We start from the raw sequence: 20,273 nt of genomic DNA, 5'->3' as shown, positions 1-20,273 counted from the left end.
CACACCAACCAATTTTTACTTCTTCCTTTCCTTGAGTCCTAATCTGCTCCAGTGCAAACTGTAGAAACCCTTTTTGCTCCATTTCCTTTCTGACTGACCATATGCATCTTTAGTTAAATCCAAACTACATTTTACATGTTGCTTAAACTTTGGCAGCACACCTGGGAAACATTTGTGGTACATCCCATTATGTTCTGACATGCCAGTGAAGGACAGATTATTCATTAGATCATTTCAGTTACGTAAGAGGTAAATTAAAATGTTTGACAAACATGACCTGCAATATAGTGTAAAACAACAACAACAAAAAAAAAGAAAATAGTCAACAAGTACCATAGTTGACACCAGTTTGTAGAAAGAAAAGGCATTTGTGAGGGAAAGATAAAATATGATTTCAAATTTGAAATGCTCTTGTTGGGTTCTTCTTTCTGTATTTTCTTTTAATTGACACTGGAGCATATTAAAATGTTTGTTGTTCATGTGTATTTATATGGTGGAAGGGTGCCATCTGTAAGCTTTGAGAGGATCATAACAGCTTGTTTATTTCTAGTTTATTAATATTTTCCAAATATATTCCATGAAATTATTTGCTCAGGAGGAATTGAGAAACTGGATGAGATTCCCTATTTAAATCTTTGTATTTGATATGAATTTCAGTTGTACAGGGATTAGCTATGCAGCCTTGGTCAAGGATCCTTAATTGAGACCTTAATTTTTAGATTTGTAAAATGTGGTTAACTAATACAGACATCTCAGGTACAACAATTAGGTAAGATAAAATGTGAAAAATACTTAGTACAATGTCTGCAAATAAAAGTGCCCAGTAAGTACAACTTGTTTTTTATCAGGCACCTAATTTTTGCTATATACAGGAATTTAAACCCTGAGAAGGTAAAACAAATGTGAAAATCAATTAAAGAAAGACACATCTCTGATAATCACCTGATGACAAAATTCAAGATATGACAGATATTGAGAAGCTTAAACTAGCAGGATAATTGTGAGTAACATCCAGAAAATAGTCTGAAAAAGAATATACATATAATAATTATTCTGTATAAAGTGATCTGCTATTTAATCTGGGACTTAGGAGTGCCAAGCATATGAATTTGTTCCTTCAGTCCTTCTTTGAAATGTTTCTATAACATACAAAACAGTGAGGGAAATAGGCCATGGGAGTCTCATGTTTATCTGAAGCAAAATTAAGAAAATCTGTTAGAATACTGATTGCTTTTAATTATTGAGTATGTTTTCAGAATCCTTTATTCTCTGTGTCCAGAACTATACAGTAAAATATCTTTATCAATGGCATTTTATAAACCAAAAGGACTTGGAACACAGGCAGATGTTCCAAAAGAAGAGCAAAAGTAATTTTAATGCAAAATAGTGAAATAAAGATAAAATCTTTGAATAATTGAGAAAACAAAATAGGATAAACTGGTTCTTGCTGAGAGAAGTTGGGTAAACTTGACATAATAGTATCCAGAAAGCCTTCTTGGACTGCAACACCACTGAGAGCAGTGCACAGCAAGGCCCCTGGACATTCCATCAGGTGTCAGACTGGCCTAAGGGTGAGCTTCATTTAGAATTTAATTGCAAGAATTCTTTCTCAAGTCATTGAACGTTACCTTGAACCCATCCTTTATTACCCATATTCTACTTACAGATTATGGGAAAAATATCAATTTCAAAGGTGATCTTTTATTTTCTGAGGGAAGATTGAAGCTTGCACAGTAAAATGTCAATGTCTCTCTTGGTCAATGGCAGACAGCACTTTTTAAATTTCATTCTCCAATAAAGAATGGTGATTCAATAAAATTATCATTTTTTTAAAATCAGAATGTAACTTTACTATGTTCTCTCATGTCAATGTTAGAAATCATTGCAATAAAATTCACAATTCAGAGGTTTAAGTTTAAAGCAAAAAATAAAATAGAAATACACTCTTTCTGCAGATCTGTCCTGACCTAAATCTTGTAATTTTCAAAACATCATTAGCCTAAAATTAGTACATGTGTAATTTCCAAATGCAAAGATATGCAAATAACCTTGTATATTTTAGCTTCTGGATTGAGACTCAAATCTGTCCCTGTGGTTTTATTAGTAATAATTCATATAAATTTAACAAAATAACTGTGCACGATTTTTGAGAGTGTCATTGAAGTTAAAACTTTAGAGTTACAGTTTTTTAGAAATTACAAATGCAACTTTCTAATGAGTAAACAGAGCTGTGGTCATCCAAGGTGGGTGACTGAGTCATTCCATATTGTAGTTATTTTTTACCTTTGCCCAGATTCACAAAAATGCAAATTAATCTACCATAAAATTATATTCTATTGAAACTGCACTGTAATCTGAAAAAAATGAATAACTTGATCCAAGTTAAGGCAAAGGGCAAAAAGGAATGGAGATTTTGCAGAGTTCAATCTGCAAGCTGTTGGGAATTCTTTCATTTAGCTTTCCTTCCTTCATGCCACAAGCAATGAGCTCTATATGTGCAGCAAACCATAGTTATTATTTTAATTCATTTGAGATAAATATGATTTTTTTCTAAGAAAGATAGAGTAGCCCCTGTATGTTATGGATTGGTCAATAATATATGAGCAAATTGAGTTTCTGAAGAGTTATACAAGTCCAAGCATAAATAATGAAAATAATTTAAAACAAACTGAGCTATTGGGAAAAGGCAAACACTTATGAGTCTAGGCCAGATTTGTAACTGAATATTTATTAGTTACATGTTGGCTGAGGCTGGGTTCCCATGCAACTCTTGAGACCCAAGTAGTGTTAGACATGCTAGTATCTTGTTTGGGGAAAAATCCCAAGTATACCAGTGGAGAGTCAATATATGATACAATTAATGAGCAGGTTATCATTGTGGGAAATGGGGTCTCCAGCCTACTGAAGACCCCTGGGATACATAAAATAAACTTCAGAGTCATCACATATGTGAATAAGGAGGCTGCAGGTTTTTTTTTTTTTTTTGTCATTAGTTGTGGTGTAGTCCCAAAGGTTAAATCTTTCCAGCATATGTCATCCTTCCCCCTCTTGACAGTGGCTGGAGAAAATCCTAACAAATATAGGTAGTTCCTGTACACCTGGAACACACACAGAGACACAGACACACACACACAAACACACACACACACACACACACACAAACACACACAGAGAGAGAGAGAGAGAGAGAGAGAGAGAGAGAGAGAGAGAGAGAGAGAGAGAGAGAGAGTCTCATGGGTTAATTAGCAGTTTTAAGCACGTTTGAATTTACCAGGTTCTATAGTACCAAGTAAGAAGATATGATAGTAACATATTCTCAGAATGTGGGGACAAAGTGAAATTATTGAATATTATAGAGAGTAATAATAGGTTCCTTTAAACTATATACAAGGGTGTAGCTCAGGTGAAATCTTTGTACAACATCCTTTTTCTCCCTGGTGCTGCAGAGTAAACTGCATTGTCATAACTACAAGCATGGGTTTAGCCCAAATGATGTTTTTAGCCAAAATACTGAAGAACTCCTGGAAATAGGGTCCCCTTTGCAGTTGGATGGATAAGGATCTAAGAGTCTGATATGATGCCATGCATAATGAAGGTCATATTGCTAGCTCTTTGTGCTTCACTCCATGCCCACCAAAAAAATCTCCTGATTTTAAATCAATCACAGATAGATAACTCTATATAGAGAAGAGTTAATACTACATGATGATCAGTTACCTTGTCAATTTTATTTGGCATTTTAAATTAGTGAATTTTAAAAGTTGATATCATGATATTGGCCAAGACAAAGTCAAGTTCCTGGGTCTAGATCATGGCAACTTCATTAGTATAATATGAGGCCACCTAGTAATGCCCCTTCAAAGAAATATCTAGACAGTATTAAGTCTGGTAAGAAACCTGCAATCTTCAGCAATGGAGATCTAGTTTTCAGGGACTGAAATACAGAATAGTGGTGTATTTTTAAGCTTTCTGTCAGCATACAAAAATACCTTAGACAGAATACTGATGAAGGAAAATAAGGCTTATTTTGACCTATAGTTCTGGAGTTCAAGTCCATTAATATGGACCTCTATTCATGGCAGCACATCATGGTAGGAGCATGTGCCTACCAATCTAACAGAGACTGAGAGAGATGGGATCTGCATATATCAGATTTACTTATGGACAATTAGAGAACACTCATCCAACCATAGCAAAATGCTTCTCTATGTGCATTTCTAGAATCTTTTATTCATGTGTTTAAAAAATAATCATGTTTCAAGACTGGCCATCTTAGGAATATGTAGAATGAAATGTGCAATTCAGATTACCTCTAAGTTTAAATTAATTGGGAAAACATCCAGTTATACGTGTATTCCTCAGAACTCTTACTACCTCAATTTCTAGGTTTAAAAAGTTGGGAAGACAATGTATACTCTAATTCTATTTAGAGATTCAAAATATATATATTAACCTTTAAAGATTTGGGATGTCTTAAGATATCTCTTCAACTTTAACTCAGAATTTTTTCCTTTCTTCTCTAATGCCTCCTACTTTTTTAATGATACATTTATTAATACCCCTTAGAATATATTTATGGATTATCATTTCCATCAATTTATTATTCTATTTAATATGTTAAAAGTCATTATTAAGGTTTGTAATTGGGAAAATTAATCTAATTGTTCACATATTTATAAAGGTTGAATGCATTGTGATTATTTATTTTGCCCTGGAATAATATTCAAATCAATTTCCGCTTATCTCCTTTTTACATAAGGTTTGTTCTCTTAATAACAACACAGTTTACCAAATGTAGAAAACTGCATTTTCATTTCTCAGATCACTAGAAAATCTTTTCCATATCTGTGCAAATATTTTTTTCTGCATTTCCTTGTGTACATCTCTTTGCATTGATAGGTCAATATGCTTGAGTTGCAAATATAGACATTGAAATGATCTGAAATTCCCTCTGACAGAGAGGTTTCCCCCACTGATAGTCATTTCTCCTTGTATGTTTTGCTGTGTGAACAATTCAGTTCTCTGTTCAGACATTAAGGTTTTGCCAGAGGTGGGCTTTTATGTCATTAACACATTGTGGGTATCTCTTTCATGACCTGGAAGGAGTGAAGATAAAAACAACACTGACTTTGAAAGCATAAGCAAATAAAAAGATTTCAAAGTCTGACTGCTAGCTGAGATTTTCTTTGAGCTCAATATATATAGGCATCTAACTGGGAGTGGGGTGTGTGTAAGCATGTTTTTGTGTGTATGTCACTGAGTGTATGTGTGTACACATATGTGAACAATTATGCATGCGTGCCCATTAGTTTGTCTTACAGTCTTGTGCCAACTGACACCTTCTTTTGTCTCTAAAAAGAGACTAGAATCTTGATTTTATAATATATTTTCTCATAGGAACAATAATTGTGAACTATCACAGTGAGTGAATCCATCGTTACTAATATAAAATGTTTAAACTAAGAAGAGTTTATATTTGAGGGGGAAATATATGGAAAAGAGAAAGGCATTGAACTACACACTATTTTTTGTGAAAAGCCTAAATGAAATTTGACGGTATCTAGAGGAAGAAAAATTAACCAAGAGGCCCAGTACTGTCAGAGTCTCTCCAGAGTTTATGTGATTGAGTGGATTAGGCACTTTCAATAATGAGACTCAGGCTTAATATAAACTTTAAAAGGGACTTATGGAATTTGTAATAACTCTCCCTAATATCCATGGCACTCTCATATCCCATTTAGCTTTCTTTTCATTAGTATGTCTATGCTGGACACTAACACGTACCACATATTTTTATTTAACTACATCTCTGAGGATCTCAGAACTGTGTGGACAATTTCAGCCTCCATTACAAATCACATTTATCAGTGATTATGAAGGAGTGAGCAACTACAAAATAGAGAACAGACTGATTTTCTCAAGTTCACAGAGGGAAGTTGTAATAGACATAGGAGAATAAAGTAAGTTTTGTGATTTAATTAGCTGAAAGCTTCCTACTGCATCTTTCCAACTGGGGGACTGAAAAATAAGTGAATAATATGGACTTGTGAGCAGGAGGCAATAGAAAGGAGTGTGGGAAGTCACCTCAACCCACTGGATTAGCACTGCCATGAAATGGGATGGTCCCTGTGCATCTCTTGAAACATGTATTGTTTTCTAATTTTGGGGGGGAATATTCATAGTAGTATCTTGTGATACTTTCTTATGTCTGTAGTATCAGTTGTAAAGTCTGCTTTTCATTTATAATTTCACTTATTTGTGTCTTCTCTTTTGTAACTTTTGCTAAAGCTTTGTCAATTTTTACAAAATTATTTCAATTTCAATAACATTGTATGCTTTTTTCTAGTTTTTATCATTAATTTCTACTCTTGATATTTATCACTTTTTTTCTTTAAGTATATCATTAGGTTATTTGGGGTATTCCTTTTCTTCCTTGCTGCAAGAGATTGAACTCAGGAACATTTAGTTACTAAGTGACATCCCGAGCAATTTTGTTATTTTAAAAAAAAAAATTGAATCAGGATATCAGTTGCATAGGGCTAGCTTTGAACTTGTGATTCTCCTGCCTCAGCCTCCTGAGCTTCTGGAATTATAGGAGGGCACCAATGCACTACTGTACCACCCATGCCTGGCACTTATTTTTTAGTATAGGTACTTCTTGTTAGTAATTTTCCTTTAAAAAGTAATCACACTATATCCCATGTTTTAGAATTTCATGTTTCCAGTTTTGCCACAGTCTGGCTGGGCACAAAATCACTAGCCACTCAAGCAGGAACAAACTTTATTTCAAAAACTCTTGTAAAAATGCCACGCATGCGGCCTTCTCCCGGGACACACTACACCAACAGGAAATCCCTCCTCCGGAATTCCCTCCTACCACACTTCCCCAACCAATGGGAACTCTCTGGGAGTCCCTCGAGAGCTCCAAAGTAGCAAGCCTAGGCAGACACCAGGGTCTAATCTCCAATTGAATGCCCATCTTAACATAATCATTATCATCTCAATGGCTTCCTGGGGTCACCTTTCAACCAAAAATGCCATGCATCATTCCTACTTGGCTATGGCTCTCAGCATCTCCCCCTTCTGTTTAATTAAACAACAAGCAATGTGGCTTAGGGACCATGCCTGTTAGGTTGTCCAATACAACATATGGTCCTTACCCATCATTGGATGAGCTGACCTCTAGATGTCAGCCTCCTGTCTTAGGTTGGTACCACTGCAATTGGATCATACCAGTCACTGACTACTGGTCCACCATACAGCCATACTTGTGGATAGGCCTATGCACCTGTGGGGGGGTGAGGTTCTTTGCCTCACCCCGGTTGGCTCCCCAATTTTAGACCATCACTAGCAGAAGGGAGGAGGATACAGAAAGGCCACAACACCAAGCCAATTGACGGCTCCTTTGGAAAAATTGTATCACCGGTGACACCATCACCAAAGATACACCAGCACTACCACAATTCGCTGCACCAACAGATAATTCACAATGCATACAAGTGATACATAGTCCAGGCAAGTTCTGCAAGCAGGTCAAAGCAGAGGAATCCATCAATATGTCCATTTCCTCCCAAAGTAACTTGACTCCTTGATTGAGCATTACTTGTTGAGTTATTATACATTGATGCATCAGTTTATAAAGTTTGTTGTGATAACTATTGAAGAAGCTGTAGTTTGGTTTTATCTTTGTCTTCACCAGCACTGGGATGAAGATAGGCATTCTGACACTGATGCTAAAAAAAAATTATGTAACATTCCAACTGGTATTAAGAAAACAATTTTCTGAAAAATTTACATTATCCTGAACAGAATTATTAAATATAATGAAAAGGAAGGGTGAAAGTAAACAAACAGGTCTGTTAACCTCCTTATTTGTACACATACTAAAACAATCCTCAACAGCTGTTTACCCAATTTAAATTAAACCATTAAAATCTCGTGAATAAAAAAAAAATTCGGATCCATATTTTTATGAGTGCTCCTCATATATGATATACAGACATATGTACACACAGACATACAACACAAAACACAAGTGTGCACACAAACGTACAACACATAAGACAATAGGAAAGGCCATGTAGCTTCACACAAGTGAAATCTCCATTGCAATGTTTAAAAACTCCACAGTCAAAAAATAAAACTGATCAGAAAAACATTAACCTAGGTCTGAATGAGCTCAAAAAATAAAATAGAACTTTAGGATCTGGAAAAATGCAATAATAAAATAGATATTGAAAAAAAAAACATGCTGGTTAATCACTGTCGCAGATGTAAGGATAGCAAAGCTGGAGCTCTGGATATCAGATGTTATGGATTTGAGTCAAATCATCTTCTTTTTGGTATGTAGAAATCGCTTTGGTTAGTCTCTCTGGAATCCAAATTGGTTGCTGTTCTCCCTGTGGAAACACACAAACAGAACCCCAACTCCAGACAATCACTGGGTCAGGACCTTTCCATTGTCCTGTTAGAATATCCTTCCAAAGTACCTTAGGCTTATGTACATTTTTTGGATAAATATGCCTTTCTGCAGCACTAAGCCCTGATGAATCCAAATTTAAAAATTTTAGAGTAAAAAGGGTTATTTTAAGTTTATCCTTGGGGGACATATGCCCCTTTCCAATTCCCTCTTTTTGCTTTAATAAGTACATTTTAATAGTTTGAAGAGCTCCTTCAACTATGCCTTGTCCCTGAGGATTGTATGGAATTCCTGTTATGTGAGTAATGCCAAATGATGAGCAAAACTGTTTAAAAGAAGTGGATGTATAACCAGGACCATTATGTGTTTTTACCTGTTTTGGAATGCCCACAGTGGCAAAATTTTGTAAGCAATGAGCTATAATATTTTTAGTTTTTTCTCCGGCATGAAGGGAGCCCATCAAAAATCTGGAAGAAGCATCAACTGTAATATGAAAATGTTTTAATTTTCCAAATTCTGGCACGTGTGTGACGTCCATCTGCCAAATATTGTTAGGTATTAATCCTCTAGGATTGACTCCAAGATTAACTTGTGGTAAAAAGGTCACACAATTTTGACATTGTTTTATTACATGCCTGGATTGTTCTTTAGTTATTTTAAAGTACTTTTGTAAAGTATTAGCATTGACAGGGAACCTTTTATGAAAATGTGTAGCTTCTTCTGGTGTAGAGAAAATATGTATGTCATGTGTAGTTTTATCTGCTAAATCATTGCCCAAACTAAGGGCTCCAGGAAATCCTGTAAGTGCCATGATATGTCCTATAAAGAATGGATCTTTTCTGTCCCAGATTAGACTTTGTATAGTGGAAAACAAAGAGAAAAGAGTAGAGGAAGGAGAAATCCTAGCAGCATCTTCAAGGGATACTATAGCATTAACTATATACTGACTATCAGAAAATAAATTAAATACAGAATCTTTAAACATCACAAAAGCTTGTAAAACTGCATTAAGCTCTACCTTTTGAGCTGATTGTTTGGGTACTAAAAATGTAAAAGTTTTATCAGGGGTAACTACTGCTTCTGTACCATTATTTGACCTATCAGTGAATATATTTGGAGTATTCATGATAGGTGTTTTTCTTGTCATTTTTGGAAAACTACAAGATGCTTAGACCAAAAAAGACAACAAAGGATTAGATGGTAAGTGATTATCAAATGAAACATGAGATTTAAACATGATTATTGCCCAAGTTTTTAACTCATTAGCTAACACATCAATTTGATCTATAGTATATGGAGTAATAATTTTATTGGGAGAAATTCCAAACACTCCTTTTGCTGCTTTTATTCCTTTGAGTATTAATTGTCCTATAGCTTCAGGATACCTAGTAAGAATAGTGTTAGGAGAATAAGATAAATGTATCCACAATAATGGACCTTCTTGCCAAAATACTCCTGTAGGAATACTTTTTGTTGGTAGTACAATAAATAATAAAGGAAAACTTATGTCAATTCTATCCAAATGCATATTTTCCATAGAAGTTTCAATAACTTTTAATGCCTTTCTTGCTTCAGGTGTTAACAATCAGGGTGAATTTGGATCTGATGGACTTTTTAAGATATCAAATAAAGGTCCCAACTCTCCTGTTGGTATGCCTAGATAAGGCCTTATCCAATTTATGTCTCCTAATAACTTTTGAAAGTCGTTAAGTGATTTGAGTTGATCTATTTGTATTTTAATATTTGGTGGTTGGACCATGGTTGAGGATAACAGAACTCCTAAATGATTAATTGGAAAATTTTATTGTACTTCATCTATTGCTATCACTAGATTATAATTTTTAAAATAAGTTTGTAAGTGTGGCATAACATTCCAACAATGTGTTTTTATCTTTATGTGCTAATAATATATCATCCATAGAGTGAAATATTTGTAGTTCAGGATTTTGATTTCTAAGTGGTTGGATTGCTTTGTTAACATAAATTTGACACATAGTTGGGCTGTTAGCCATCTCTTGAGGGAGTAGTTTCCATTCATGTCTCTAATGAGGACCTTCATGATTCAGTGTAGGGATAGTAAATGCAAAACTTGAACTATCCTCAGGATGAATTGGAATTAAAAAAAAAAAAAAAAAAAAAAAAAAAAAAAAAAAAAAACCTTTAATATCTATAGCTAAAACATACCAGGTTTATGGCAAAGCACACAAATGAGGAATCCCTGATTGAGCAGGTCCCATAATACCTATCACATTATTAATGGCTCTTAAATCTTGCAATAATCATTAATAACATTTACCATATTTCTTTTTTATGACAAAAATGGGAGTATTATGGGGAGTTATGGAAGGTTGTATATGTCCCTCCGCTAATTGTTGTTTGACCAGGACATGGGCTACTTGTATCCTTTCTTTAGTCATGGGCCACTGAGGAACCCATACTGGTCTTTCTGATTTCCAAGTAATTTTTATTGTCTTAGTGGCCCCTTCTGAAAACCCAATCCATATCTATTTATTCCTTGGTCTATTTGAATTGGTGCTGTTATACCTTGTTCTAGTTCTCCTAATCTTTTTCTTTCCTAAAACCTTGTCTAGCCCTAGTAGTGGGCACATTAGGATTGATGATATTTGTTAATGTCAAACCTGATTGATCCAGGACATCTCAACCCCATAAATTTATAGGAAGATTATCCAATACATATGGCTATATAGTTCTTTCACATCCTTCAGGATTCTTCCAATCTAATACCATTGCACTTCTATGGGGATTAGTCACCACTCCTAGGCCTCAAAGCATTTGAGTGGCTTGTTGTAATGGCCAATGTTTCGGCCATTCTTGATGAGATATGATGCTAAGGTCAACTCCTATATCAAGTAGCCCATTAAATTCATGTCCTTGAATATTTAGTTTTAGCATGGGGCAAGAATCTAAATTTAAAGACAGCATAGCCCAATCTACACCTGTGGAGCCTAATCCCCTGGAACCTCTTTCTACAGTATGACTGGAAAATTTATCATGCAGGCTGGGTATTATTAATAACTGTGCTATTCTATCTCCTGGTGAAATTACTGATATAACTCTTGGAGAACTAGCTATAAATTTTATTTCACCTTCATAATTGGGATCAATTACCTCAGGACTTATCATAAATCCTTTTAGTGTAGGAGAACTGTGTCCCAATAATAAGCATACAGTTCCTTGGGGAAGAGGTCCTATTACTCCTGTGGGAATGATTTGAACTCCCATCTCTGGGGTTAGTACTGCTCTGATGGAGGCACAGATGTCCAACCCTGTGTTCCCTCTGGTTTGTCTGATGAAGGATTTAATGTGTCCTGGGCACTACCCTGATGGTGTTGCTGGGTTCATCCATTGCCCCATATATTTGTGGTTGTGGGCCCCAAAGCATTGAGCCCCTCAGTCCATTTTTTTGGCAATGGAGCCTGATGCCTTTCTCCACAATATCATGGGTAAACACCTGGTCTTGTCCGTTTTTTGATAACGGAGTACCATCTATGGTGGTTTGAGAACAGCATATATTAGCCCAATGTCTCCCTCTATGGCATCGTGGTCAAATAACCAGTATTCTATTCCTTTGATACCTATCTTTGTTAAACCCTCCTTTTATGGGGCAACTCCTTTTAAAATGTCCTGTTTGTTCACTATTGTAGCATGTTTTCAGCCTGGCATCTAAAGCCTATTGTACTGCAGCTGCCAGGACTTGCCCTTGTTCATTAATGTCTCTACATAATTTGACATATGTGTCTAAATCTCCATGTTTCCATGGTCTAATGGCCTTCTTACCCCATCTGTTTGCTTGCTCAAAGGCTAGCTGTTTAATTAATGGCATTGCTTGTTCTGTATCCCCCAAAACTCTGGCAGCTCTTTCAATACGCCTATCTACAAATTTAGCGCAAGATTCATTAGCTCTCTGTATTACCTTAGATAATTGACCTTGTAAATCTCCATGTCCTTGTAAAGTCTTCAATGCCCTAACTGCTTCTGCAGCAATTTGTGCATATATAGAGGGATCATATTCAATTTGTTGCCATTGACCTTCATAAGGTCCTTTTCCTAACAACATATCTGGATTTCTTTGAGGGTAACCGGCTGCTGCATTTCGCCTAGCTGTCTCCATGCAAAATTCCTCATTGGCAACCTTCCATAACAAATATTGCCCTCCATTTAGCACAGATTTACACCTGCTAGCCCAGTCTACTGGCATCATGTCCAAGTTGGTAATGGATTCAACCATGCTTACAGTGAAGGGTGCTTGGCGACCATATGTTGTTACAGCCTCCTTTAACTGCTTCACTGTTTTCAAATCTAGAGCACGGTGAATTCGCTGCCTTCCTGCTGCTCAAGTTCAGGGCATGCTAAACTTTGAGGTCCTGTCTCAGGATTCCATCTATCAACTATGGGAGTTGAGGGCCACTCAGCTGTCTCTATAGGTGGAGCTATTGGTTGAATTGCACCCTCTGGTGATAGAACAGTGCTAGTAGCAGCCTCCTGTTGTAGCTTTTCCCCTAATAGCCCCTTTTCCTTTAAATTTTCTTCCTCTGTCTGACTAGCTCGAGAGAGCTTCTCTTTTGCTTGATCTAAAATGTCTTTTTCCATGGTCTGAACTTCTAACAATTTACTTAACACTCTTTCAGTTTTTTTTTTTTTTTTACTAATTTCTAATCTACTATAAAAATAACGCAACCCAATAAGATAACACAAAACAAAACCGAAACAGAATGAACCAAAACCGGAACAAAATATCATTGTATCAATTTTCTCTTCCTCAGGGCTGAACAACTTCAAACCTTGAGTCAACCATTTTTCCCAGTTTGCCTGAGAAAGTTCTATGGATAGGCAGCTTGAAACAAAAACAAAATAAATGAAAACAAGAACACATTGTTTTTTGAAATGGTCACCCATTCTCTCGCCTTCCCTCAGGGGCGAGCAATTTCACTTACCTCTGAGCTTCAGGCGTTCCCTGCATGGGCCCCCAAACCTGCAGTCTGGCTGGGCACAAAATCATGAGCCACTCAAGCAGGAACAAACTTTATTTCAAAAACTCTCGCGAAAATACCATGCATGTGGCCTTCTCCTGGGACACACTACACCAACAGGAAATCCCTCCCCCGAATTCCCTCTACTGCATTTCCCCAACCAATGGGAACACTCCAGGAGTCCCAGGAGAGCTCCAAAATAGCAGGCCTAGGCAGACAGCAGGGGTCTAATCTCCAATTGAATGCATATCTTAATATAATCATTATCATCTCAATGGCTTGGTGGAGTCACCTTTCAACCAAAAATGCCATGTATCATTCCTACTTGGCTATGGCTCTCAGCACAGTTTTGCTTGTTTAAACATTCTTTCAATTTTTACTTTTATTTTTTTTTCATTTTTCTTGCACATATTGTTTAATTTATACTTAATTGTGACTTTTCCAAACACCTTTCTTTTATCAATCTCTATTTTCCATATCATTTACTCAGAAAGGATACTCAATATCATTTCAGTTGTTTAAAATTGATTAATTCTTGTTTTGTGTCCTAAAATGTAATCTATACTTCAAAATTATCTGGGGCATTTTAAAAGACTATATATTCAGGTGCTGTTAAATTAACTGTTCTGTTCTAAATTGCACTTTATATAGAAATTTTTCTTATATTTTTATTTCTGGGTGATCTGTCCATCATTGAAAGTGGTATATCAAAGTCCCCTACTATCACTGCATTGCAGCCTATCACCTTTCAGATCTATTAATACCTGTGTTTAATGTTTAGAATCACTAATTTTGGGTGCCTATGTATTTACAATTCTTATATCCTTTCAGTGGATTAACCCATATATTTATATGATGACCTCTTTTTCTTGTTTAAATTAAAAAAAAATAAGTTGTAAATTATCTGATAAAGTATAAGCTACTCCTGTTAGCATAATTGCAGCTATCTTCCTTTTCCCCACCCCTAATTTATGAATATTGTACTTATTCCCTAGAAATACAAAATAGCCCAAGATAAAACCTACTGGGAGCGTGGGGAAAGCATGCCCCATGAGAGACCCCCAACCCAGATCCCATGGACACTGGGATCGCCGCCACCCCAGGTGTCCTCAAGGTGGTGTGGTGTCTCTGTCAGCACGCACTGGGGAGGAGATAGAACTCCAGCTGGAAGAGCGAAGTTTGGGTAGGCACTCGGTTTTGCCACCAGGCCTAGAGGAGGAGTCATCCCTAGGAACTGGGAGCTCACCTGGGGATGGTGGTGTATGCTCCCCTAGTACTTCATCCCTGGCCCTTGACCAGGAGTCTCCTGTAGGAAGAGGGAGTGCATGCAGAGATATCAGTGCAGAGACACGCGAGGACCTGGAGGGCCTGGTTGGCGAGACTTCTGATCCAGCAATGAGTGGCCCCGGAAGGAGAGCAAGGAACATTTGTGTCTTCTTATGCAGTGTAACCAGGATGAAGAATCCTTGACTCTGCTAATTCAAGTGCCGCGCATTCAGCCTCAAAATCTTCAGTGGAATCTGAACCCCCTCTGGTACAAACTGTGCTTCTTCACACAAGACTTGGTTTACTCTTTCTTCTTGCAGTTTGCTCCAGAAAATAAATTAAGTACCAAAGAACCCGAGATCAGTGTTTCTTTAAACAATGCAGTGATAGTACTGGCCAAATCTCCATAGAGCCATGGACCTTGGTGAGAGTGGTACTATGGTTTAAACAAAGATTCTTTGGAAGAAAAGTTGTTTATTAATGAAGAAAATGTTAATGAGTTTCTTGAAGAGGTCCTGTGCTCTCCATTCACACAGAAAATGTCCCTGTCCCCACCATTAACTGAAGTTCTTCAGGTTGCTGATGAGAAGATTCAAATTCACCCAGAGTTACAAGAATGTAGTAATCCTGATCAGCTTCAAGGAAAGGAAAAAAAAATAATGAAGAATGTCATCTAACTAAAATAGAAAATGTAGAGCATTTTACCACCTCTATAACTGATTCTGATTCATCTATAGCAGTTAAAGCACTAGAAATAGATATTTGTGGTTCAGTTGCAGGATTTCAACAAGAGTCTCTTGATGTTTCTCAAATGCTATCTGGAAAATCAAAGCAAACTGAAGCAAAAATGGAACGCGCTTTTATTTAACAGAAAGGTTATACTTACTCAAATGAGGACAAAGATAATTTAAAAGAACGGGTAATAACTAAAGAAAAAGAACTGGATGGACATCACATATCTTTTTTACTGAACAAAACTATAGTTCACAATATACCTGATTTTGATAGCATAAAAGAAACCAATATGCAAGATGGTACTGTGCATATTATTAAAGATCGTGTGACTCATTGTGCATTAACTTTTCAGAATTCTTTGCTATATGATTTAGATTAATTCTATATTATTTTGGAATTTAAATGTTGAGTAAAAAATTTTTGGACCTAAAATAGTTTCTTTCTGTTAAACATTAAAACAAAGGTAGTCAACAAAAAATACAATTAAAATTTGGAATTTCTTTCTGAAAAAAAATATTATATATATATATATATATATATATATATATATATATAATTGTGAAAATGATTTTAAATTTTCATTGATAAATAATGATAACTAAATATATAAAATTTGGAATTTTAATTCCAATGGGTAAACTGTAGTATTTTTTTTTCTTTAAATAGTTTAATCTTGGAGATGTTTTATAATTCCTCTAGTAGATATATTTTTTTGAAATAGAGATGTAAAATAGTTTTAATACAACCTGTGTGTGAGTGTATGTGTGTATGTGTGTGTGTGTGTGTGTGTGTATATATATATATATATATATATATATATATATATACACACATATATACATATAATGACTTCTGTGTTGATTTTTGCTTCTTCTGCTTACCCTTACTTTTAAATTTCAAAATAAATATTCACCAAGTTGTGTTTCTCACACAAAACAAAACAAAAACTCTACTGGCCTGGAGAAGTGCTTGTCTCTCTTCTCTCATTGAGAGATAGGAGATGATTTACCTGCCTCTACAATGGGGAGGAACTGGTTTCCCTGTTCTCTCCTTGAGAAGATAAAGAGACATGCAGGTTTTCCTGTTCCCCCTCTGAGAAACAGAAAAACTACCTATCTCTGTTCCCAAGAAACAAACATGCCTTTCACAAGATAAGCAGATTCTTACTATGTCAGTCAAGAATAAACCCTCCCCTAGCCTGTGGCTCTGATTTTAGCATGTAAAATATAACATTCAAGGGGGAATTGCTGTTGACCTCTTTCGCTTGCTGCTGCTGCCCCTCTGTGTGCAGAGCAGCCTTGTCAGACTCCTGAAAATAAACCTGCTTCTTATCTCAAGTGTGTGTGTGAATAGTCCTGTGCCACTTTTCTTTCAACTCCTGTTCTCTTTTGATTTCCATTGGCAAGAAAATTTTATTCCTTAATTTTCAGGTTATATATGTCCTTACAGGTAAAGAAAGTCTTTTTAGCAGCATATAAATTATTTATTTTAACTACTCATTTAGGTACACTGTGCCTTTGATTGCAGAGAACTTCACTTATATTTAAGGTAATTAAGGTAATATATTTAGTACTCCCATTTTGTTCACTTTTTCCTGGTTGCTTTATATATCCTTTGTTCCTTTCAACCTGTCTTCCTTTGTAATTGAGCTGTGTCTGATACATGCTTTCATTCCTTTTATTTAACCTTTTGTGTAACTCCTACAGGTTTTTCCTTTGCGGTTACCATGATGATTGCATAACAAATTTTTTTTTAGGACCAAAACTGAACTCAAGGCCTTGTGCATGCTAGGTGAGTGAGCTAACTCTCCAACCCCTGCATAACATATCTTAAACATCTGTTTCTAAGCTCATTACTAATTAGCTTTGATCAAACTGTATAATTCTAAACTTTTATTACAGTACCACCCATCAGACCTTAAATTGATCATGTTACAGTTGATATATTTTAATGAATCTCTGAACAAATTATTGGGGCTATTGCTATTTTTATGTGTTTTATGTTCTAACTTTTATGCTAAAGATATAGGTGATTTACAGGGCAATATTATAATACTAGAATATTGTAAATATGACCATAGGCTTCTTTTAACTGATGAATTTTTACTTTTATGTTTTTGTTTTACTAATTAATGTTTACTAATTAGTGTTTTGCAGTATTTCTCTTCTTTGTTTTTCTACTGCCCTCTCCTGGCTAATATTTTTTTAGTAATGACTGTTTAGAAAAACCATATGGTTGAGACTCTGAGGGCTGCTTTCATTTCTACTTTCCATTAGAAGATAATTTCAAATTTTATTATATGAAATGTGGTGTTGACATATAGTGATTGATTCAGATGCACATTATATGATTGATGAAATGATGTATCAGTATGAAAGTAATTTGGTCATTTCTATGGACTTTTAATGTCTGTAAAAGAAATTTTCACCATTCATTGCATGATTAGTCAAATTTTCTGATTGACTGTTGTGAAAATATGGTGTCATTAGAAAAAATCTGAATTCTTCCTCCATGTTTGTATCTTACAGTGGCTGCAAACTTACAGAAGACCATAGATGATCCCAAAGCATTTTAAAACATTGACATTTAATTTGGTAAGTAGAAAGCTATAGTAAAAGGGTAATATTTTGCCATATTGTTGACATCAACAAGTAAAGATATAGTTTAATAACCTCCCTTATAATTTTGATGTTGTTCTGGGATTGATGTTTACTTTCAACATTACTTCTCTCCAGCATTTGGGAGTATTTTCTGATCATAAGTGGATATTTTCTATATCATGAATATCCTCATTCCTTCCACCACTACATCTTTGACTAAAGAGTGGCCATTTAGGAATCTTTAAGCCTATTTTTCTATTTTCTATTTTTCTATTTTTCTTTCAGTTTGTGTGGCAACTTGACCATATAGATAAAATTAAAGGCAGTTCAAAGCAACACTATTAATAAAGCTTTCCTGAGGTGAAATCCCAGTGGTTCTAACTTTAAAGAATAGAGGCTAGTTGTTGTATACATGGTTCAGGTAATTGGAAATGATTGCAGAACAGCTCACCAAAGGTGTTGAACAAAGACATCACACTTTTCACTCACCTTTCAAATCGCAATATGGGTTTCTTTAGAGAGCAGATATTCTGACAGATTTTATGTAGTAATAGACTTTAAACTTAATGTCTGTATTGCCACAGAGATACAGAATCCTGGTGTCTTTGTGAAGACAAGAGATCATGGTCATGGTTGGAAATGGAGAGAAGACCAGATATTGAAAAATGACTCCTGAAAGTTTTAGCGAACAGTACATTAAGACTGAATAAGTGGCTCATTTAAAAATTATAAAATAATCTTATCAAGAGACAGTCAGAATGCCACAAGCAATTTAATATTTAGATCACCAGCACTTTGCTTTGCACAACATATATTGATAAGCTGCCATTTTTGTCTCTTGTAAAAATTAAATGGAAAATGTTTGTGGCCAAAAATACTAAATGGTTCAATTATAGTAAAGGTGAGCTTTGTTCTAATTAACATTCTGGGTCTTGCTTCTCATCTAATTTCAGATAACTAGACTGCATAATAAAAGAAAACCACAAAGATTTGCACAGAAAGAGTATATCTGAACACATTTTTTTCCAATGGACAATAAAAGAACATTTTCTTCAGACAGAGCCCTAGATTAAAAAACAAATTCATCTTCTGGTTTGGAAGTTTACTCTCACTTCTACTGTGTTTCTACTTTACCTAGTCTAAATTTGTACATCTATAACCATTATAATTTACTCCTATATTATTTTCTATTTGTAATATTAGGACCATTATTTCCTATAATTAAATATTGTCAAATTACCTTTATAAACACGCACATACCATTTCATGTCTTCGTTCTAGCCATGTACCTGACAGGAGGTAGATTTCCCTAATCCTATCCAACCCTCAGTAGACCACATGGAAACTAATTAACCCCTAATTATCATTAGCTCCTAATTGCCTCCAAATCTTACCATTTTTTGCAATTGTCACAACCCCTAAGTGAATAATGTTTGCATAGCAAATTCGCAGTGAACAGTTTCCAAATTGAACCCAATTATGAATTTAGTGTGTCTTAAGCTCTATCCCTAATAAAAGTATTTTATCAAAGACAGATTTTTAGAAATCTTTGAAATTTTATTCCCTTTATGTAATTATTTCTGATTCCCTATTTATTTTGAGGGGAAAATTATTTCTTTTTATCAGTTCTTGAAAATTTTTACTGAAATACAAAGGCAGACTCTATCAAGAAGATTACAGAAAGCTGCATACAAGATGCTTGCCAAAGAGTTTCACCTTTCCAGTGAGAAATTAATAAAACAATTAACCCAAATGTAAAGTTAATTTTTCTAATTGACGGAAATAAGAGTGCACAGAAGTAGAGGGTTGTATTGATGGAGAATCCCTTTAACAGTACACTCCTTACTGGTGAACATGTAGCAAACAGAGAAACAACTTTAAGTCCATTATTGGGTTTTGTATTCCATTACTACTTAGGTCTATTCAGTATAATGTATTTCAATTCATGTAATATACATTCACATCAGATGTGGATGAGCAAATAAATTTATTTAGAATCAAAGCTTTGTCCATAGATGAATCAATGACCAAGTAGGATACCAGTACAGAGATAGCAGGTAAAGTTCATTTTGAAGGAAATTATGAAAATATGGGTCAGAGTTACCTGCATTGTTCTTCATGGAGAGTTTTCCTACAGAGAATCCTATGGGAGCAAGAGGACTAAGGGGGGCCTAGCCTGATGCAATGCTGCTGATTCTCTTTCAGATAAAAATCAGTATTCTATTTACTATTATGTTCGTTTTCAAGTGTAGAGAGTTTTGC

At 35.3% G+C, this 20,273-nt stretch overlaps 1 pseudogene; it reads left to right on the top strand.

Annotated features, from left to right (window-relative positions):
- Positions 1-14,460: 14,460 nt before the first annotated feature.
- Positions 14,461-15,790, top strand: LOC124076190 (protein kintoun-like; annotated as a pseudogene).
- Positions 15,791-20,273: the final 4,483 nt, after the last annotated feature.

The sequence above is a fragment of the Marmota monax genome, unplaced genomic scaffold (genome assembly GCF_021218885.2).
Source record: "Marmota monax isolate L192 unplaced genomic scaffold, Marmota_monax_Labrador192_F-V1.1 WCK01_AAM20220418_F8-fsc00828, whole genome shotgun sequence".
Classification (NCBI taxonomy): Eukaryota; Metazoa; Chordata; class Mammalia; order Rodentia; family Sciuridae; genus Marmota; species Marmota monax.
The sequence above is the reverse complement of the archived record's forward strand: the minus strand, read 5'-3'. Positions and strand labels throughout refer to the sequence as shown.